Source organism: Thamnophis sirtalis, unplaced genomic scaffold, assembly GCF_051295495.1.
Source record: "Thamnophis sirtalis isolate CommonGarterSnake01/CBP01778 unplaced genomic scaffold, rThaSir2_p1.2 scaffold_8, whole genome shotgun sequence".
In the NCBI taxonomy this organism is placed as follows: domain Eukaryota; kingdom Metazoa; phylum Chordata; class Lepidosauria; order Squamata; family Natricidae; genus Thamnophis; species Thamnophis sirtalis.
The window spans coordinates 26389647-26413273 of record NW_028261388.1 but is presented as its reverse complement, the minus strand read 5'-3'; the positions used below and the strand labels follow the sequence as shown (position 1 = coordinate 26413273).

The window sequence follows — 23627 nt, the reverse complement described above, 5'->3', positions numbered from 1 at the left end:
AATAAAAACAGGAGCTGCAACTTGCTAGCTGCAGAATAAACCAATTAAGTTTTAGTTAGCTAGAAAACATATCACTATCTGGGTAAAATTTACCAGAGAAGTCAAAGTAATCATAGTTATTTGTATTCGAGTTTTGTAAAGACTTTTCCCTATCCTCCAATTCTTCCTAGATTTATCTGGCATGTTTCCATTTGGAAAGGATGATCAGATTGTGACACAGATTTTAAAAAATACAGCCCAAGATTCTTTCTGCTATAAGGTTTGTTGACAGAGAAATTAAGAGTCAGATAGCGGTCTTATTTAATTTCATTTGTGCATAAATATTACCATTCAGAAATTCAAATCTCCTGATTAGATTGCGACTATCTGAAAGATTACTTCCTCTTCAGTAATTCCAACAAGCAGACTGCAACATTTTCAAACCAAGAGTCCTTTCCAAAAAGAACAGCAGGCCAAAAGTAAGAGCCAATGAAAAGTAAAAAAATAAATGTTGCTTTGTTGAATTTAAATATGTTTTTTAAAGTAAACTCAGTGTATTTAATATGACTTAGTCTATACATATTTCATAATTTCTCCTTTTGGACATATTGAAAATTAATTTGGCCATAACTCAGAAAGCACTTCCACAGGATTTGGACTCCCGCTTAAGATATGTAATCATATCAGCTGTCCTCTTTTTCAATCTCTTAAGAGCATCATTTTTGCATATTTGCCTTATATGTTATAGATCAGTGATGGCTAACCTTTTTGCTGTTACGTACCAAAAGCGGGGGGAGCATGGGGGATTTGTGCATGCATGTGCCCACACCCATAATTCTATGTGCCCTCCCTTCATACATGCACATCTCACAACCCCACGCTCCCCACGCTTTTGGCACGTGATGCGTGGTGGACCCTTTTTTCGCTCTCCCCACGCTCTTTTATCTTAAAAAACTGCCTCCCCCCCCCTGGAGACCAAATGGCACGTTTGCTGGTTTCTGGTTGGACCAGAAGGTCCATTTTTCGCTCTCCCCAGGCTCCAGAGCCTTTTAGGAGCCTGGGAGGGTGAAAATGGCCTCCCTCCCCCCGGAAGGCCATCGGAGGCTAAAAACAGCCTGTTTTCTGATTTCTGGTGGGCCCAGAAGGCCCCAAAATCAGCTGGCCAGCTGAGCTGAGTTGACGTGCCCACAGATATGGTTCCATGTGCCATCAGTGGCATGTGTGCCATAGGGTATAGATGATAACCTCCCATAATGTTATTTGCAGATAATATAGCATGATATGATATGATATGATATGATATGATATGATATATGATATGATATGATATATGATATTATTTGCCCCTTAAGTCAGATATGACTTCTGGCAACTGCCTGGAGTAGCCCATGCAGTTTTCTTGGCAAGGATTTTTCTTAAGCACTTTGCCATACTCTCCTTCCTTCTGAGAGAGAATGGCTCCCATTGGTCAACCATGCCTAAGACCAAACTACAACTACTGGCTGTCTTGGCATGTAACATACAGAATAAAAGCAAAACGTTTTACACAAACATCTCAATTGAATTTTGCCCTGCAATTTCAAACAAGATGATGACTATAACTGGAGTAGCAATAAAGCCAAACTTTTATTTGGCTTGAAATAAGAGTTTGCACTGGACCATTTTACATTCAACATATTAAGCCACTTTTACTCCATAGTGTTAGTTGAAGCACAGCACAAAATGTGAAGATGATGAAACATACATTTCTGTCATGAATGTTTCTATTTTATATGCTACATAAACACAACATTAAAATAAAATTTGTAAGGTATCTTGGCAATTAAGCACGATCACCAATACTCTAATTAGTCGAGGTGGCACAGTGATTAGACTGCAGCACTGCAGGCTACTTCAGCTGACTGCTAGCTGCAATTTGGCAGTTCAAATCTCACTGGCTCAAGGTTGACTCAGCCTTCCATCCTTCCAAGGTAGGTAAAATGAGGACTCAAGATTGTTGGGGCAATATGCTGACTCTGTAAACTGCTTAGAGAGGGCTGTAAAAGCATCATGAAGCTGTATATAAATTTAAGTGCTATTGATATTGCTAATTTAGAAGCTGTTTCAGGAATTAAGTCCCATCATTTACCAGCTAAAGTCCCTTCATTTCATATGGCCACTTGCAAGCTCCAATATAGTTGTTACTTGTTATGATCATGTTTCTAATATAGACTTAAGGGCTCCATTCTACTCTGTGGCAGATGAACCCAACAAGACAGAAATGCTAATCAAAATGCAAGTACGACTTGTTACCCAACCATGACTCACTTAACCTCCCACAACAGATTCTTGCTGTTGATTCTAGAGCTCTAGATCAGCTCAGTAAAATTTAAATAAGTATTTAAAATTTATGGTTATTATATACATTTGGATTTAAGTCAGTGCTGGTTTTAATCTATGGTCTTTCCCTCTAATTAGTGTGAAAACCAAAATGTTATTGTCATTACTTACCTGAAATTTTCTGAGTGTTTATGATTCATCTATTTTTCATTTTAAAAGAGCCATAATCTTCCAGGTTATTTAGTATTAACCAGTAATTTATCATCAATAATAAAAATAAACAGGAAGAAAAAATGTATAGCATAATTTTTGGATTTCAGAAAGAAAATTAGAAAAAGAAATAATCAGAATATTGAATTTTAAAAAAATATCAGCATTCTAAATTTCAGGACAGATAAATTTACACAATTTTCTATCTATCCTGCAAATTGCAATGCTGTTACTTTTTAAAGGATAAGACTTTCAAATGACAATTGTAAAAAATTTTGACGATCATTTATTGGCAGAAAAAAGTTGGGGTTGCATCTCTTTGCTATTATTTAACAGTTATTTCTATAATACAGATCTAGTAGCTCTATAAATACAATTATTAAATTTATCTTTTTTTACAATGAACTTTATGAAATATCAATTATTGGGATTATGTCTAATCCTACCGGAACTGTATTTAATAAACCACTATCTAGATTTTTTTTTACTGAAATAATAAAACAACTGAAAAAGGGGAAGCATTACTGGCGATAAAATTTTGCAAATATTAAAAAAACTAATCTATTGAGAGCCAGTTTGGTGTAGTGGGTAAAAATACCCAGATATGATCCACAGTGGCGCAGTGGTTAGAATGCAGTACTGCAGGGTCCTTCTGCTGACTGCCGGCTGCTTGCAATTTGGCAGTTCAAATCTCACCAGGCTCAAGGTTGACTCAGCCTTCCATCCTTCTGAGGTGGGTAAAATGAAGACCCAGATTGTTGGGGGCAATATGCTGACTCAGTAAACCACTTAGAGAGGGCTGGAAAGCACTGTGAAGCAGTATGTACGTCTAAGTTATATTGCTACTGCTAGAAACAAGAAGACTATTAATTCTAGTCCTACCCTGATCCACATTACTTGGGTGACTTTGGCCCATTTTCTCTCAGCCCTAGAAAGAAGGTATTAACAAACCACTTCTGAAAATGTTGTCAAGAAAACTGCATAAATTTCCTAGGCTCTCACCTGAAATAGAGACCAACTTTAAAAAAGAGATAGCTTTCTACCTTAAAATATTCAGCATGGCTTATAAATTTAAATACAGTTTTCCTTTGATCCTATGATTTTAATATGATTGTGTTTAGGTACATGTAATTGCAGAAAGAACAAATTCAATACTATTAAAAAACCAAATAACACATGCCACATTAACTGTACATGAGCATACACCCTGGTTGCTCTTCAGAAGCTAAAGAAACCAAAAATGATTTTATAAGTGTAGATGTAACCATTTGTACTGTTCCAAATGTTACCAAACTACAATTCCTAGCAACACTCCCAGAGTCCTAGTATGATGCTCCCTTTCCTTCTAGGACTATGCATCAGAAGTATTGTTTACCGATCCTGGCTTATTAACAGTAGCAGCAAACTAAAATAATGATTTTAGAGAGCACGTTCGTTAATTTGTCATATTGAAGGAAAGAGTCAAACAGGATATAAATGTTGAGCTATAAATGTTGCAACCGATGTGATTGCTCAACATTTCCTGAACTAGGTATCAAAATAGAAGTGCATATTATCAGTAATCATATATGAACAGCCTAGTGAAATCAAAGAGATTCATGCATATTTTCCCCAGTGTGTGTCTGTGTGGTGTGTGCATGTATTCTCCAAATGTATTTATAAAACCACTTTTCTTATACAGACTCCCAAGAATAAAACCAAACAGAATCGAGCATTTAACAAAGTCACCTGGGGTGATATTTTCTTTTCTTTTTTTTAAGTATCTCTCACTTCAGTCCCTAAATGCCTCATATCACAGAAAGTTCATCTTTTTCTTTGAGCTATTTCAAAGTTTTGCAAGTTTCTGCAAAACTCCAGAAACATGCATTTTATTTTACAAAAAACTTACAATTAATATCTATTTATGACAAGAGAGAAAGAAGATTTTGTTTTGTGCAATATTAAAAGGATAATCCCTTACCCCCCCCCGCCCCCATTTTGTTTTATTGGGAACCAGGGTGATGCCCATTACAACACTAAAGATCTAACTACATATTCCCCTCTTAAATTGGACATTTAAAAATTGGCACTTAATTATCTGGTAATAGCTCACAGGAGTTGCTGAAAGGTAGTGGAAGTGGGGGGAAGGTATTTCCATTTTCATTTCATGGGTTTTGCCTGGCACTGCTCATACATCTTATCTGAAAACAACTAGTTCTGCGCTCAAATCCCACCTCTCTCTCAGCGAATTTGCTTCTAAATCAAGGTGCCTGAAACCGATTTCAGTGTGCACTCATATCAGGAGTTCAGTAGCCTTCCCACAAATAGATGCATGAGGGATATAGCCTTGCCATACGACCTCATGCACGACTATTCCGACGTGCCTTTTAATTGAATCAGGTTTACTGGGGGGGGGGGGGGTTAAAAGCTGCAGCTGGAGTCAATTCACTTTATCTAATCTCTACTATGTAAATTTATCCATGTAGCATGACTGTAGTATTGCCATTTATCCTTATCTTATTTACTACCCCTCTTATTGGTATGATAATGATGATGATTCTGTTGTTTTGCATGTACAGTGAGAGCTTCTGCACCGAAGACAAATTCCTTGTGTGTCTAATTACACTTGGCCAAATAAAGTAGTCTATTCTGTTCTAACTGAGGATTCGTCTCCCGAGTAACATTCCTAACACCATATTACAACACGATATTTCTTGAGAGGAAACCGAGTTAAGTCTTAAGCACCCGAAACCAAGCATTCCTCCTCCTCCTCCCTTGCCTGCTCGGTACTCACGCGTTGCTGGACCAAACGTTCCTTCCCGTTCCATCGCCCCCTCCTAAGCCCCGGGTTGCCAGCCAAACGCCCCACCAACCACGGAGAGGAAGGCAGAACGGCTACTTTTCGCAACCATAGAGGTTCCTCCCTGCAAGTAGAGCGTCACGGATCTTGGTCCCGCCGCTGTGGTTGCCTAGAAACGGGGCCTGGCAACAGATAACTCTCTGCAGCCCACCGCTTTCTGTTCGACGCGTCTCTTTCTGTGTTCACTCAGTCTCTCTCCCTAAATGTTCTTCGCAGTATGGCAGGAAAACTACCCGTGCCTTAATTATCATTAAGAAATGGTCATGACCTTCATTCGTGGGACACTCGTTTTCCATGCTGTGTTCAGAGCCGCTCTGAACCGTTGCTTCTTGGCGTAAGATGTAATCATAGGAAAACGCCACCTGAGGCTGATGAGGCTCTCGTCAAAATTGACGGCAATTAAGAGTGAAACCGTCCTTAGAGTTCGGCAATGAAGTGCTGGGCAGTGCAGGGGCCTGTTGCATATCTCAAATCGCTGTTTTCGGTTTCACTCAGTCGCCAAACCGCCTTTTCAGTCGCAAACCATAAAGACTGATCCGACTTGTTTTCTTCATTTCTACCTCTGGATTTAAGAATTCTGGAGAATTTAAAAGCTCGCAAATCTTAGGGGCTGTAATAACAGTTGGAAAGTGCACAAATCGTATTTATTTACTTACTACATTTGTATATCGCACCACAGCAGTCAGCTCTGAGTGGAGCACAACAAAAATAAAAATTAAAAACAGAAACCCAATGTTGCAATCCAGGAAGCAGATACAAAATTTCTTGTATACATTCCCCATTTGGCAGTTCTCTACCCTCTAAATGTATTCCATGAAGGAAGCCCTGCACTCCTGCTGTCAAATTGTTCAGTTAGGAAGTTTCTGGCTTCTTATATTCAAATAGAATTATTCTCCCTGTAATGTAAATCCATTATTATGTGTTTATTCTGAAATGACAGAGAACAGAGAAAGCATATCTGTGTTATATCCTTTCAGGTTAAGAATGCTTATGTCAAGATGAGCATTCCCCATTCATTTATCCATCAGATTTATGTTCTCATCCTTTATATTCTAATTAACCTTTTATGTCAAGTTTGCCTGCCATGCTTCCTTCACTAGTTTTGAATATAAACATTAGCAATTTTGTTTTTATGCTTTCTCGGAGTTTGTCTAGTTTTCTCCAAAAAAAATTAAAACTGCAGTGTCAGGAAGTGAATAGATTCCTTGAAGTGGGTTTTACAAAATAAAGGGGTGTACTGTTACTTCCTCTAAATTTGGAGACAATACTTTTGTTGATAGAGCTTAAAGCTGCAATTGCCTCTTTAGGAGCCAAATTTCACTGCTGACTCATATTAGTTTGCAATCAATCACTATTGTTTGCAGTGAGATCTGTGGGATTCAGCACTTTCTAATAACAAAAGCTATGTGGTATTGCTTCAGTGCAAGCTTTGCCCTTTTCATGCATATGTATGATGTCATGTGTGTATAAAAGGAGTGGAGCTTGTGCCACATTGGCAAAAGAGTGATTTAATTATTCCTTCCCTCTTTGATCTCACCTCTTGCCAATTACTAAGCCAGGTATATCTTATTTGAATTGTTCACTTGAATTGTTTCCTAAATAAAACAAAATTTGCATTTCTCCCTGTTAAATTTCATGTCATGGAAACCCAAATCTTGTGGCACACTAGGTTGTATGGGTCCTTATTTCAGTTTGATGAATATTACTAATGACTAGGATTTGGAGGTTGGCTGTGTAAAAATAATCATGTAATCTAGTTCACGCTTAACCAACTTAATGTTGTGGGACATTTTTCAAATGTTTTGCAGAGATGGGATCTAATATATTGACAGCATTTCCTCAACAAATTAAAGAAATTACCAAACAAAAAGCAAGGTTTGCCTAGCAAACTTATTCATGAGATGTAGTATATAATATATTGTTTTATAGGCAGTTATGAACTGATCTGTTTATGATTGGCTCTGGTACCTGCCTGCATATTAGCTGTAAACTAAGTGGTTTACAGTGCCTCGGATTGAAAATAGTGACATTTGTCTTCCTGTGGTCTGGGACTTCATCTTTTTCTCTGGGATTTCCAGAAAAGAAGACCAGACCAGACCAGACCAGAGGCTACTTTTTCCAATGTCTACAGATGAAATTCACATGGGCCTAGAGTTTCAACACAATGAAAGTAAATGGATATTCTCTGACCATGTTTAATGTCAGCTGCTTCATACTAGTTTTCATAGTTTCCTGATAGAACATACATATTTTCTTAGAGAAGGCATATCTTTTCTTTGTTATTCTTTGCATTTTTCTAACATTATTGAGCACCTGGTGTAGTTTTCATTTTCGTTGCCATTTATTTTGAGAGCCAAGAAACTACAGACTAGTCTGGCTGCCAGCAGTTTTGTTCACACTGTCACACTATCTAGTGTGAAACTAATGAGGAGTTGAATTAGTTTCACATCCCTTCACATTTGTATTTTATTATGTTTTACTAATCTAAGTGAAATATTAATATATGTTGCTAGTCCATGTGTTCTGACCCCCCCTTCCAGAGGTGGTTCCTACCAGTTCGCACCTATTCGGTAGAACCAGTTCGTCAAATCTACCGAACCAGTTAGAAGAGGTTCCACCAGTGGACCCGGAAAGCAGGCCACACCTACAGAAGATGTTCCAAAATTTTTTGAAACCTACCGCTGCTCCCTTCTCCGTCCAGGAATGAAAGCCAAAAGCCACGTAACTAAAAAGGTTTCTTTTAATCAGTCCAAGCTCTTGTTGGCTGCAAGCCCAAATAAACAAAGATAATTAGCTCTGGCAGAAAGTCATATAACTCACACCAAAATGCAAACCCGGCTTCTCTTATCTCAAACTACTTATCCAAGTTAGCTTCTCTCGGTTTGTGAACGCGAACAAGAACAATCACTAGAACGGGAACGGAACATTGACTTCTGCAACCAGGGCGTGGCACCAGCAGTCTTTTTATACTCAGGAGAGGATCCCAATGAGCAACAGCTGCTCGCAATCATCTCCTGTAAGTACTCAGTTGTTCCTTCCATCGAGTAACCCTTCGACGGGGTGCATCCTGCAACAACTCCCAAGTGTTTCCTGAACACTCCCTCTGATCCAATGCTCTGCCGCCACCTGGTGGCCAACGGCTCCTGCCGGGCCACAACACCATGTATAATATACCATATGCTAAATAAATAAATCTGGTGTAGAGGTTCTTTTCAAGTTATTTTGAATATATCTAACAACATCATTTTTATTCATAACATTGTTCATCAACCACAACCAATTGTGAGTTTTAGGTTTTTTGCAACAGTTTTACAGTTACGGGCTTTCTATGTAGTACTATCTTCCCGTCTCAGTTACCTACACTTCTTATCAACTTCTTATGTTTATTACAGTATTTTCAGAATGTCTTTTCCTATCAAAATCACTAAGGTGATTTTCCCCCCCACAAGTTATACTGACTGTATAAGGTTCTAATCAGTGGTGGGATTCAAATAATTTAACAACTGGTTCTCTGCCCTAATGATTTCTTCCAACAACCAGTCCACCAAACTACTCAGAAATTTAACAACCGGTTCTCCCAAAGTGGTGCGAACAGGCTGAATCCCACCTCTGGTTCTAATGTATATAAAATTAATAGCAATAGCAATAGCAGTAGACTTATATACCGCTTCATAGGCCTTTCAGGCCTCTCTAAGCGGTTTACAGAGAGTCAGCATATTGCCCCCAACAATCTGGGTCCTCATTTTACCCACCTCGGAAGGATGGAAGGCTGAGTCAACCCTGAGCCGGTGAGATTAAAGCAATTCTAACTGCTTAGAAGTAAAAACAGTAAGCAGTGTGCTTCTGTGTAAGATAGAGGCAGTACTGTTTGTTGAGGTTTTTCAAAGTAGTTGTAGCAAGTACTGCCTTTTATCCTACAAGTTTAAAAATCCTCCTGCCTCAATATAGTTTTTGCAATTTTTGTTGAATAAAAACAAATAGTGACTTGATCTCTCTGCAGATAAAGCATGTTGATGGGAGGAAAAATTCCAACAAAATTCCAAATAAAAACTTTGATATGTAAATCATTAAACATGCTTTAAAGGCCATTAAATTCAAGTACCTTTCCTTTAAAAATAAAATAAAAAGCAACATGTAGCAGTTTGCTACCACCTTGTGGTTTATCCATGCATTTTGCTGATACTGTCAAATCAAGAAGAATTGGATCTTCCCCTTCTCCTTTTATAAAATTGTTATATGTCACCTTTGTACATACATTATATTAAATCATATTCAAAGAATAATACTTTTAATTTTCAATCTGAATTCAGAAAATTGTGATCTATTACAAATTGTGCTCAGTCCTGTTAATAACATTTCTTATTAAATAAACAACAAACATACAAAAATATTAAAATTGTAGAAACTTCAGATAGTATTTTTGATTAACCCTCTCTAAACAGTTTACAGCATCAGCATATTTCCTCCAACAATCTGAGTCCTCATTTTAGTGACCTCGGAAGGATGGTAGGCTGAGTCAACATTGAGTTGGTCAGGATCAAACTGCTGGCAGTCACCAAAGTTAGTCTGCAACATTGCATTCTTAGCACTACGCCACCCTGGCTCTCGCATAAACCACTGCATTCTTGCATAAAAGCAAAGGGTACACTTTGACTGCCACCACAAATATTAAGAAGTAATATGCAAAACTTGTACATTATGCAAAATGCCTAACTTGCCAATTGCCTGAAATAGTGTACTGGTATTGATTGTAACAAGATATGCAGCAGAAACCACTTTGAATGTACTTTTTATTTTGATTAGTTTCTCAGCCAGACATCTGTTTAGATTGGATTGAGAATTCTTATCCACCCATTGAATACTTCTCAAGAATCTAGAAGATGTTGATATTTAATGGTGTTAAAGCTATCATTGCAGGATGTAAGCTGCAATGTAAAGCTGTCTTTTGCAATTGATTGATTGATGATTTGTCATTTTTATCCCACCATTATTACTTTATAAGTAACTCAACATGGAGAATATACCTAATATTCTTTCCTCCTCCTCCTCCTCCTCCTCCTCCTCCTCTTCTTTTCCTCACAGCAACCCTTGAGATGTGTGTGACTGATCCAAAGTCACCTAACTGGCTTTCATGCTTATGGCAGGATTAGAATGCACAGTCTGCTGGTTTATAGACCAGCACCTTAGAATAGAATAGAATAGAATAGAATAGAATAGAATAGAATAGAATAGAATAGAATAGAATAAGGCAGGGCAGGATAGAATTGAATTGAATTGAAATCTTTATTGGCCAAGTGTGAATGGAGACACAAGGAATTTGTCTTTGGTGCATATGCTCTCTGTGTATATAAAAAGACAAGATACATTCATCAAGAAATATAAGGTACAACACTTAATGATAATCATGGGGTACAAATAAGTAATCAGGAAACAATATCAATATCAATCATAAGGATACAAGCAACGAAGTTACAGTCCTGCAGTCATAAGTGGGAGGAGATGGGTGATGGGAACGATGAGAAATTAAAGGTGCTTAATATCTAACATTAACAGGTCAGTGCTTAGTAGCAAGGATGTTCATTTGGGGACTTTGTTCTAACTCAGCATAACTTTTATGAAAATGTTTTAAGAGGAATCAATCATGGTATCAGTTCAATACAGCATATATTGATATATATTCAACATATACATTTGTAGCAGTATTATTGCTATGCTCATATCATGAATAACGTAATAAAAGAGATCATAGTATGATCTTGCTTGCTAAATAATTGGTAAGAGGGTTGGTTAAATCTTACCAAACCACATGCAAGATATTATAGGTCAAACACTAGGTGGTGCTAATGGATTTGAATAATGATTTCCAGTACTATTTGACATCAATTTGGAGAGAGACCTGCCAGAGTAAAACTGGGAGAAGGCATGATAGTCAACAGAAGTAAAAGGATCAGAAAATAAGCATTATTTAGAGACTTTAATTTTTCTACCTAATTGAAACACTTATAGAAATATAATCAGATTTTTATATTTTATACTTTATAAGATTTGTGGAAGATAAATTGAGGAACGAGAGTTCTACCAATGTTGCTTTTTTCCAACACAAAATAGTTAATGAATATTATAACATATATACAAGAAAAAGATAGTAGCAAAGATCCAAAAATGTGTTTCCCATTAATTAAATTTTAAGCATTATCCTTGTGATAGCTACTTTGTGTATAGCTTCTTAGGTCAACAGTACAATCTTGAATAATTCTTCATTAAGTGCCATTGAGCAAGGCTTCCTAGGATATACATTTGAACCTCTGACTAACAAATAGACATTAAGATAATGAACAGTTTATATCAAATTATAATATTTTCATTGGTACATAGACAAAGCTTCAAAATTACTATAAGCAAATTTTAAGGTTAGTTCATCCACAATTATGTACTGAATAGCTATTTAAACTGTTTACCTCTATTATCATAGAAGTAATATTTCCTTCTGCTGCAAGTTTACAAGTATAATTTGTCATTTTATCATTCATAGTGTAATGTTTTGCAACTAATATCAGTTTAATCCAATAATATTGTTTTTAATCTATTTATCTTAGCAATTCTCCAAAGTAGAGAGAGGGACATGAGCATTTATAATCAAATGTTTATGCAAAATTTTCAGCTCATGGGTAAAGTTGATTAGAAGAGCTCATTTCCACAAAATGAAATTGAACAGAATTAAATATTGCATATTTAAATCACCACTGATCAAACATTAGTTATTTTCTATATACCTACATTTATATGCATTAACCAAAAAAAGAAAGATGTACTGTTTCTTAAACAGATTTAATTTCTTTGAACAGAGTCACCAAAACTTAGAAATGTGCAGTTTTATAAAGGGCATTATGTTAGAATTAAATAGACAATGACTAGGTTCATATATCATAATCAGCTATATTCTGGTTTGTTCGTTTTTGCTTAACATTTGTGTGAACCCAACCAGCTGTGTGTGAATCTAATCACTTGCTGAACTTCAGTAAATTGTGATTTAGCAGCATATATAAACTTAGTCAGTGATATCCAGCATTAAAAAAATAAACTAAATAGGGACTAAACTAATTTAAAAGAATAGAAAGAAGCAACACAAAAGTTGTCTCTTAGACTCTTTGATCCTCTAGCATTCTTTAATAATACTTTGTACAACTTTACTGAATGGTAACTTAGACTACTGGATATCAATAGACCTCTTTCAATGCCTGTAGTCTATACATATATAAGGAACTTTCATGAAGAAAGAGCAATGGCTATGAATTGGGCATATAGTAGCATAGATATATCTAATACACATCTATTGGTTATCTACACATCTACCATCTAATACACATATATTATCTATATAGTGCCCTTATGTTAACTATATTACAGTTTAATACAGTGTGTTCAGGCACTCCCCTCAATTCCTCTGTGAATATCATCTCCTTTTCTTTGTGACAAGTTGTAGAGAATTCAAACATTTAGAAAACCTCATTTTAAGAACTAGTGAAAATTATTCAAGCAAGGAGTTCAGAGGCTGAGAAAAATAGTTTAATTAGCCTTGAGTCTTTTGGCACTTTGTGAGGCTGATCTCTTTTGATTTCCAAAGAAGTCTCTTGGAAACTAGGAAAATAGACGCAAATGTTTCTTCTTTTGGACTAAATGAACAGCCTAAATCAGAAAGTGTTGCGATGATGCAACAGTGAGAGGACTCACTGTAGTTGAAAATAAAGCAAACATAATTATCTTTTTAAAACTGTTCTGATTAGCTCATTTACATTGATTATCTTCTATATTTCAACATGACAAATTGCAATGATTAGCAGAAAATGAGGAGCCAAGTGCTTATGTGACTAACTAAACTATCCATAATATACATTGTTCTTCTGTTTTTAAGCTACATTCAATAGGCCACAGGCCTATGAGTTTTCAACAGAAACTATGTATTTATTGCTCTTTTTAGCGCACACTTTCTACAAGGAGCAATAGCCACACAATTACACTGTTTGATTAGTAGACTAAGGAATTTAAGAAAACTTTATGGCTGAATGATTCAGCATCTCCATAGTTATAATTTGGTAAGTTAAATCAAAATAGTCCATCACAGGATAATCATCTTTGCAATGTTCATTTATACTCTTCTGTTGATATATAAATCTCACCCCACATTCTCTTATCATAGGTAACAGTTAGGGCTAATTGAAAGAGATTGCACTAGATAAGAATTATTAGCTCTAATTAAGCACTCAGATAAAGACTAAGAAATGTTTAACATAAACTAAAAAATAGTGACAATTCTATAGTATATAGGTGGATATTTTGATAAACTATCAACAAGCCACCACCTTTGGTAGGAATGTAACAGTGTTCAGTCCGCTTTCGGTGTTTAGTCATGTCGGCCACATGACCATGGAGATGTCATCGGACAGCCCTGGTTCCTCGGCTTTGAAACGGAGATGAGCACCGCCCCTTAGAGTCAGGAATGACTAGCACATATGTGCGAAGGGAACCTTTACCTTTATCTTAGCATAAGGCATTCAATCTAGGATGGTGTATAGACTAGGACTGGGGAGGCCCAAATCCAAGATCAGCCTTTGCCGTAGAAACTCAGTACATGTTTTTGAGCCAGACATTCAATCTCAATGCAGCCCACTTCGCAGGGCTGTGAAAATAAATGAAAGGATCATTCCCATGTAAATTACCTCGAGCTGCTAGAGAAAAAAAATGATATAAATCCCAAGAACAGCAACAACCATGCAAACATGATTCATACAATAATCTAAATAAATTATATTGTGAATCTCTGTGTTAGATAAATCAAGCTACGCAGTAATCATTTTCTCTTTCTTTTGCTACCGGTTCAGAATCAGGAGCATGCGTGTGGCACTTCTGTGCATGCATATAGCACTTCTGTGCATGTGCAGAACCTTCTGCGCATGCACAGAGCGTCCCTGATGACATCTGGACAGGTGAGCGGAGCCTCCTGTCACAGCCGCTACTGGTTTGTCTGAACTGGGGGAAACTGGCAGAATATCACCTCTGAAGCTACTGAAACATTGTATTCAGAAAAGTCAAGGAAACATTCATCCAATGCTTATTGAAAATATTTGTGGTTGTGCTCTATTCATTTTTTACTTATTGTTAATCTAACAAAATCTTTAATTTTGTGGCAGTGTGGAGATATCTGTATACATTTTAGTTCACTCTTACCTCCAAGGTTTGTTGTTTACTTCTTTCAGATTCTTTCACATAACTTGTCTTCTTTAGTACTTTTACAAACTGGCAGGTTTACTTTAAAGTATGTGTATTCTAAATATTTAGAATGAAAGTGTTTTTAGACATTTCTCCAATGCCATTTTCAGAGACTAGCCTCACACCACTTCAGTGATTGATGTCAAGGTTTCCCATTTTAATTTACTTGTTTCAGTAGTAATGGGGGTACTCTTTCCCTCAAAACAGAACTTTGAATAAAAAATTATTAAGTTTAAGTTGAAGAATCCATCAGCAATACTTGCAGATCCAGATATAGATATATATCCGTCTCTGAAATAACCAAATAAGTCTTCATTTAGTACTGTGATATTATTACAGTAGTTATTTTAATTAAATCTCCAACTATTATATTGGTATATACTCATATAATCCTGAATGGGGAAAATGAATAATTATGGTGCCTTTTATGAAAGAATCGGACAAAGTGACATTAGATTTCACTACTCCTATCCGAAATAGACGAAATTATAGTGTCTGAAACTCTGGGTTTTCTCCTTAAATGTCAAATTTATAATAAAGAATGGGAGATTCTAGATACAATCAATTTTCCCCTAGTAAGGAAATGCATAATTAGGGATTACTCTTATATGCAACATACTTGCCAGCTGTAAAAAAAAAATAGAGCTTAACACATTAAAAAGAATCTACAAATTGTTGGCAAAAAAGCTACATAAAATACTGTATTTTAGGAATAGACAAATTTTCTGACTATTTCTCAGTGGCAGGAGTTTTCTTTTGGGAATGACAGTAGCACCATTATTGAAAAAGTTCAAAACAATGAAAAACTCTTTAGAATTGGTGAAATTTGAGAAGCCACAAAGGTTGCAGATAATTCTATGGTGAAAGAATGACAGATCAGTCTATATATGTTGTAACTATATGAGTGCAAGATTATCATATTCCACCCACTATTTTTAAAGCAAAATTTCTTTCATTAAACTAATAAATGGTAAGGAGGAAATGTAAATTTTTGCTCTACATAACACTATTTCAAGTGGTAATTCATCATTCTGCTCCATACTAAAAACTAGAAATCTGTCCATTTATGCCTGAGCAATTTAATAACTTAATACCATTAGTAATTTAATGCCATTATCGTAATGACTGCCATCTACCCCAGTGAGACATGGAAATCTACAAGAAATTATTCATAAGATCAAATGTTCCAACAATGTTGTCTCAGAAGGATTCTTTATATCTCATATCAAGACCATGTCATAAATGGGAAAATTCTGCAAAGAAGTAATTCCTGAAAACTGTCTAAGATTGCAACAGAAAGAAGAATGTGTCCCGCAGGAGTGAGAAATTGAATGACTAATTAATTGGATACCACCAAATGGTTGGAGAAAAAGAGGAAGGCCAAAGAAAGCCTGGTACCAAAAATTCAGGAAGATATGAAAAACATCAACCTTAACTGGAAGGATGCAGAAATTATAGCTATGGTCTGTGAACGATGCAGTATACTTGAGGATGTGATAATATGACTTAACATAACGTTATAGACTCTCTCTCTCCCTCTCCCTCTCCCTCCCTCCCTCCCTCTCTCTCTCTCTCTCTCTCCCTCTCCCTCTCCCTCCCTCTCTCCCTCCTCTCTCTCTCCCCCTCCCTCCCTCCCTCCTTCTCTCCCTCTCTCCAACTCCACACAACCTAAGCTATAGTTTGCTTAAATTATGGAATTAACTACACTAGTTGAATTAAAAAATCCATCATGCCATAATTTATTAAATTTCATACAATCTACTAAAACAAAACCAAATAAAGCATATTAATAGATTAATAAACTATACTATGTGCAATGAATTTGCCAAATTATGACACAGTTGTTATGAGTTATTACAAAGCACTTAGCCATGGTTTGTCCTTTCCTTCAGACAGCAAAGCATCTTAAGCCAGCTTTAAAGTTCTATGTTTTTAGAAGAATAACATTTTAGGTTAGACAATTCAAGGTGCACCTTTTCTAAGATGGCATTCTGCTTTTAGCAGTTACCTTTTTTGAAAGAAAAAGAGGTGTTAAAATAAAATAAAATAATGCATTGCTTATTTAAATAGGTATGACTTTTCAGTCAACTGACTGAATGTTGACTTCATTTACTAAATGTTTCCATCCCTACTTTTAATATTTAATTTATAAATATTGAATTATTGTCTATAAACATCTTGCTTTTTCTCAGGAGTGGTGTATATGTGTATACACACAAACGTACATAAAGACACACATACAGACACACTGTACTCCTGATATCTACCATCATCAACGACAACCACAAACATCTCTGTGAAAAACTCAGTGTTGACAAAGTCTTCCCAGAGCTTTCATCAATGGATGTTTATTTCATAATAGCTTTTTCTGCAGCCTTTTACATTTTGAGTTTCCTCGGTAAATTTAGTGCAGCTGGTAGGACAAAGAATTCATAGGCTGTTAGAAAAATCTATGCAGAGGCTGGGATATTTTTTTTTCCTGCATCACAAATAAAACTTGTGAAGCAGTATTAGTCTAGAATGCTTGATTCTCTGAAAGATGAGAATGTCATTTACTCATTTAAAAAGTCGGAGCATATTTTCCGTAGACATCAAAAAAATGCATGGTTTTTTAAAAAAATAGAAAAGGTGATAATTTTAAAAAGAACAACCAAGGTGCCCTTTGGGCTTCTGCTCAAATAGTTCAATATTGAATACCTTGTCAGTCACTAAACACTGAAGTCAAACTGATGAGTTCTTTTTCTTGGCACCCCTTATGTCTCCATGCTAGATCATGACTTTAAAAAAAAATAGTAATATCCCATGTTAAATCAGTCAAGGGTTGTTCTGTTCTTTCATTTGTCTCAAGCGCCCAGAGTCACTTCAATAGTGAGATAAGTGACATATACATTTAATAAATTAATAAATAAAGTTAACTTTGCAAGTCTTGCTTAGGGTACCTGGGATGAAAAACTAACAAACAAAAACTGGTGTGAAGTATTTTGTCCAATTTTCCCATTTATTTAGTAGGAGTGAAATAGATACTACACTTTTATGTGGGAGGGGGCATATAGTTTTGTCTCCTTTGTGTTTTTCTTTTGCGCTGCACAACCTATAATGATTTAAGGCAAAATGGGCAAAATAAACAAAACCATTTCAGAAATAAATAGCAACAGAAAACAACAATGTTAATTAAACCCACAGATAGATTGATTGAACTGAAAAGGCTGGAACTCATCCAACAATTGCTACTTTCTGTTTTTAAAATGAATATCTGCCAAAACCTCCCAGCATTTTGAAAAACCAGAACACCATACAAGGTGTCCTTTAATGATCCTAACAGAGGATTTTGGGATTAAGCCAAATCTTAAAGTCTAAGACTTTAACCAGGATGGGGACCATTATAAATCTTGGGGCTTAGGTTTAGGTTTTATTCAACTTGTATGCCGCCCTATTCCCGAGGGACTCAGGGCAGCTAACAAAACCAGGTTGGGGGGGGGGGGACAATACAAAAGGGAAGGCAACAGAAACAGACAACAATACAAAACAATTTAAAAGGTCTCAACAAGCACACCAATTCGAGTAGGGGACTGGTGTTGAGTCTGTTGCATTGACACTATTCTACTGAGTTTCATAAGGTCTCATAATTTATTTTATTTGGTAAGTTGTATTCTGTGGATATGAATGTTTTTCAATCTAGCACATATGGCTCAGTTAATCAAATGCCAATTTAATCCATACTTACTAAGGACTAAAGCTTTAGTGCAAGTTATTTTGCACTAATAAAAGGAGTTACATCTAACTTCTATATCTATCCTTCATATAAATGAGTGGGGTATTGGATCCAGTGGTGGGTTTCAAAAATTGTTTGAACCTACTCTGTGTGTGTGGCCTCCTTTGTGGGAGTGGCTTGCCGCCTATGTGACCGGATGGGAGTGACTTGCTGCCCATGTGACCGGAAATGAAGATGCCGACGACACTTGTCAGAACCATCTTAAATTACCTCACACACAGCACTGGCATGCATAAGAATATGATGTAAACTTGTTTTTTAAAAGGCATCTTTGGTTTGCGTTAAAACAACTTCAACACACACAATGTTCTGATTGCACCACAAATGCAGTAGTCATCCTTACCTTTCACAGAGGCACTGAGTTTTATAAATATGAGCATGATAGTGTAGAATAATCATATCCAAGGCTCAGTGGTGGGTTTCAAAAATTTTTGGAACCTCTTCTTTCCAGGTCCACTGGTGGAACCTCTTCTAACCGGTTCGGTAGATTTGACGAACCGGTTCTATCGAATAGGTGCAAACTGGTAGGAACCCACCAGGGGTGGGTTCCTCCCGGTTCGCACCGGTTCTTGCGAACCTGTTCGTCAGTGAACCCGGAAGTAATTAACTTCCGGGTTCCTAGCTCCTAGCCCCTGTCGCTGGGTGCCTGCGGGGTTTTTCTTTTAAAAAAACGCCTCTCTGGATGATCTTGAAATCCTGCAAGGTTGCTTTGGAAGGGGACAGATAGGCAGATTCCCCCTGCCCCCCTCCCTGGGTGCCTGCAGCCTTAAAGCAAGCGTTTGCACAATAAAGAAAATCTCACGCACTAGAGAAGTTCTTAATTGCTTTTACTGTTAAGTTTCGGAAGCTTCCAAGGCTACAGGCAATCAGGAATGGGGGGGGGGGAATCCCTCGCAGGTTTTCAAGATCGTCTGCAGAGGCATTTTTAAAAAGAAAAGGGTCTTCTTGGGAGGGGGAATGGGCTGCGCTCCTGGTTCTGGTATTCCCCCCCCCCAAAAGACCAGCTTCCCATCTCTCCAAATCTTGTGGCTTTTCAGGATTTTCTTTTTAAAAAAAGCCTCTCCGGATGATCTTGAAATCCTGCAAGGTTGCTTTGGAAGGGGACAGATAGGCAGATTCCCCCTGCCCCCCTCCCTGGGTGCCTGCAGCCTTAAAGCAAGCGTTTGCATAATAAAGAAAATCTCACGCGCGAGAGAAGTTCTTAATTGCTTTTACTGTTAAGTTTCGGAAGCTTCCAAGGCTACAGGCAATCAGGAATGGGGGGGGGGAATCCCTCGCAGGTTTTCAAGATCGTCTGCAGAGGAGTTTTTAAAAAGAAAAGGGTCTTCTTGGGAGGGGGAATGGGCTACACTCAGAGGAGCCGGCGCTTGGGGCACCCTGAAACAACGCATCCCCGCCGCCTCGTTCTACTCAGCAAGCGGGGACATCCCATCTGTGCTCACTTCTGCTGCCACCACCTCCGCTCCCAAACGCAACTTCAGATGCGAGCAGGTGACTGAAGCTGCTGCTTGCAGTCATTTATTGCTGCAGATAGATTGTGCCTGTAGCGGGAAGCTCTTTGCCCTGTGAGAGCTCCTCTTTGGTAACATCATCAGTGCTAGAAGGGAGTGGGGTTGGGGGGGGAGGAGAAGAAAGTTAGGACAAAAAAGAAAAAGATAAGGAGGGAGAGGACTGTGGGGTCCTTTAGTGTTCTCTGAACGTGGTGGTTTTTAATTAGTTTAGGGAATTTTTATTTATTTATTGTTTATAGAATGTTTATTACAAGAAATGTTATTCCTTTTTGCAAATGTTTTATTTGTGATGCAATATGTTGCTTTTAAGTGTTTAGACCAGGTTTATGTGTCTCAAAGTGGCTGCTTTTCTATGGGCAGGCCAGGTTTGTTGCAAGGCAGTGTGTTTCACCCTCGTTTAGGTAATTCTGAGGTGGTTGATGGTTCTGTGAGTGCCTGTCCTTTATAATTTTCCACATTACCTTGATGGTTTTTATTCCAGTGACTTTGTCTTTCCTGTTCTTAGGCTTAGGGAAAAAAACCTGGTTTCATTGGCAGTCTTTTTTTGGGGGGGGGATTTTTATTTTTTGGTTGTTTTATTAGCACTGTCATAGTTTGTGGGTGTGGGTGGGTGTGTAATGTCCCACAGTTATCTATGCATTAATAATGATCTAGTAATATTAATAATATCTAGTAATTAGTAATATCTAGTAATAACATCGTCTTGGCCACTCCCACCAGGTCACATGGGTGGCAGGCCACTCCCACCCGGTCACATGGGTGGCAAGCCACTCCCATCCGGTCACATGGGCAGCAAGCCACTCCCACAAAGGAGGCCACGCCCACAGAGTAGGTTCGAACAATTTTTGAAACCCACCCCTGGAACCCACCTCTGATTGGGTCCACGCTAATCTATCCCAAGAAAACACATACAGGAGTATATTGTATGGTCACTAATTCAATATGTCAGAGCATCTCACTATTAGTTCTTTATCTTTCTGATAATGGACCAAATTTGATTGTGAAAGTATTGTTGTACTAGTTCTGCAGACTTGACAATCATTCTTTCTTCTTTGTAAATTATCATTAGATAGATGCAGGTATTGTTTTTGAACCTTAAGTCAGATTTGGTCATTCACTTTGATTTTGTTAAGTTGGAATCAAGGACACTAAAAGCTTTACAATGTCATTGGCAAATAAGATAAATGGCACTGCTCTAGACAATTCAAATCACTAGGATCTGACAGATTACATTCCAGAGTTCTGAAGAAGCTGGCAGATGTGATCTCACAACTGTTGTACCATATCTTTACTGAGGACTAGAAAAATATGGTTCCCATTTTCAAAAAAAAGGGGTGGGGAACCAGATCTAGGAAACTACAGACAAATCAGTCTGACATCAATGTCTGGGAAGATCTTGGAAAAGATAATCAAGCAACAGATCTGTGAACACCTAGAAGCAAGCAAAGTTAACACCAGAAGCCAGGAGATCTGTTTGTAAAAAACAGATCATGCCAAACAAATCTTATTTCATTCTTTCACAAATTAGTGGACCAGTGAAATGCAGTGGACAGTGTACTTTGATTTCAGTAAGGCATTTGACAAAGTAGACCACAACATACTTTCTGATAAGCTAAAAAAATGTGGGATAGACATCACCGTCAGTTGGATTTTGTAACAGGCTGACGAACCACACTCAATCTGTAATCCTTAGAAACTACATGGAGAGAAAAAAGCAGTGAAGTACTGCAAGTTCCATTTTAGGTCTAGTACTCTTCGACATCTTCATAAATGATTTAGATGATGTAATAGAAAGGGAACTCATCAAATTTGCAGATGACACTAAACTGGCAGGAATACCATCATCCCAGAAGATACCCTCAAGATCCAGATGGATCTCGATAGACTTGAACACAGGTCCCTATCTAACAAAATATAGAAAATGTAATTCAATGCAGAAAAAAATAAAGTTTTACAAATGTAAATAGGTAGAGATTAGGTGAAATCTGATTCAGTAGTAGCAACTGTGAGAGGGATTTGGGGGTCCTAGTGGACAATCACTTAAATATGAGCCAGCAGTGTGCTGCAGCAGTCAAAAAAGCCAACACAGTTCTAGGCTGCATAAACAGAGAGATAGATTCAAGATCACGTGATGTGTTAATACCACTTTATAAAACCTTAATTAGTAAGATCACACTAAGAATACTGCATCCAGTTTTAGTCACCATATTATAATAAATATGTTGAGACTTTGAAAAGAGTGCAGAAAAGAGAAACAAATATGATTAGGGGACTGGAGGCTAACATGGTTCAGAATGGTTGCGGGAATTGGGTATCTCTAGTCTACTGAAAAGAAGAACTAGGGGTGACATGATAGTAGTGTTCCAATATTTGAGGGGCTGCCACAAAGAAGTCAATCTATTTTCCACAGTACCAGAAAGCAACAATGGATGGAAACTAATCAAGGAGAGAAGCAATCTAGAATAAGAACAAATTTCCTAATAGTGAGAACAATTAATCAGTGGAATGGCTTGCCTTCATAAGTTGTAGGTGCTTCATCACTGGAGGCTTTTAAGAAGCCATTTGTCTGGTATGGTATAGGGCAGTGATGATGAACCTTTCTTTCCTTGGGTGCCATACCAACACCCATAATGCAATGCCCCCTGCAGGACTCCTTGCGCATGTGTATATGCCCCCCCATGCCCTGTTTTTTTGTCCCAGGAGGCTTTAGGGAGGACTGCTAGCACAAAAATAGGATGGGGGTATGCCCCCCACGCATGTCTGTGATCCCCCCCGGTCCCTCCGTGCATGCACGCATGTCTCCAAGTGGAGACCTGAAAATTAGCTGGATGACGGCTCACATGCCCGCAGAGATGGCTCCGTGTGTCACCTGCCATCACGGGTATAGGGTCTCCTGCTTGGGCAGGGAGTTGGACTACTAGAAGACCTCCAAGGTCCCTTTTAACTCTGTTATTCTTTTATTCTGTTAAGATAAGCAAGGGAAGCCTGGAAGAGCTACGTTTGTGACATCCTTCCCCCCACACTATGGTGACATTTACCAGATCTCTCTAGAAGAACATTTATTTCCATTAAGATATACAAGATACATTTTGAAAGACGTCAAAGTGACTCACAGCTTTAGAATTTACAAACACAAAGCAGCACAAATGGCTTATATCTACTATTGTTAAACTTTAAAAGAATGTATGAGACATATGGTATCACTATTTTGAGAAGCAACTACCGTATTCATCAATGCAGTCTGAATGAAACTCTGGTTCATTGAAGACAATCCACCTAAAAGTTATGCAGGTCCCATTAAAATGAGCAAGAGCTAACAGAGATGTTGCTGTGGTTTGGTACAACTGTATTGTTTGTATATTAATATACATTTGCTTAATTTTCCATCTTCCCAATTTGTACCATATTATGAGCTACTAACTAATCAAACAGTTCAGGTCTGTATAACTGGTACAAAAAAAAACCAGTTTAATACCAGTGAAGCCTGGCAGGGTATGTGAATTCTACATTTTTAATTGATTCGACTTAGGCATATTGTTCCCACAATGCCCCTCTCCAAGTGTTCTGACCATGATTTCACCTTGATTTGCCAAAGATCAAACATGTAACTGTTCATAGGCTAAGTGTGGGCTGTGCCTTTCAATAATGCTTCTACTATCTGTATAGTTTATATGTTCCGGTTTCAGGATGATGAAAAGACGGGATTCTGTGGTTGTGACCTGAAATGCTT

At 37.5% G+C, this 23627-nt stretch overlaps 1 protein-coding gene across 2 annotated transcripts in view; it reads right to left on the bottom strand.

The window, feature by feature from the left end:
• B4GALT4 (beta-1,4-galactosyltransferase 4) overlaps positions 1-5508 on the bottom strand; it is a 40307-nt gene extending 34799 nt beyond the window's left edge. For both annotated transcript variants that reach the window (XM_087721309.1, XM_087721308.1), the window contains exon 1: positions 5282-5508. The gene's annotated coding sequence lies outside the window, so the exon portion shown is untranslated. The remainder of the gene's footprint in view (positions 1-5281) is intronic.
• Between the last annotated feature and the right edge of the window lie 18119 nt (positions 5509-23627).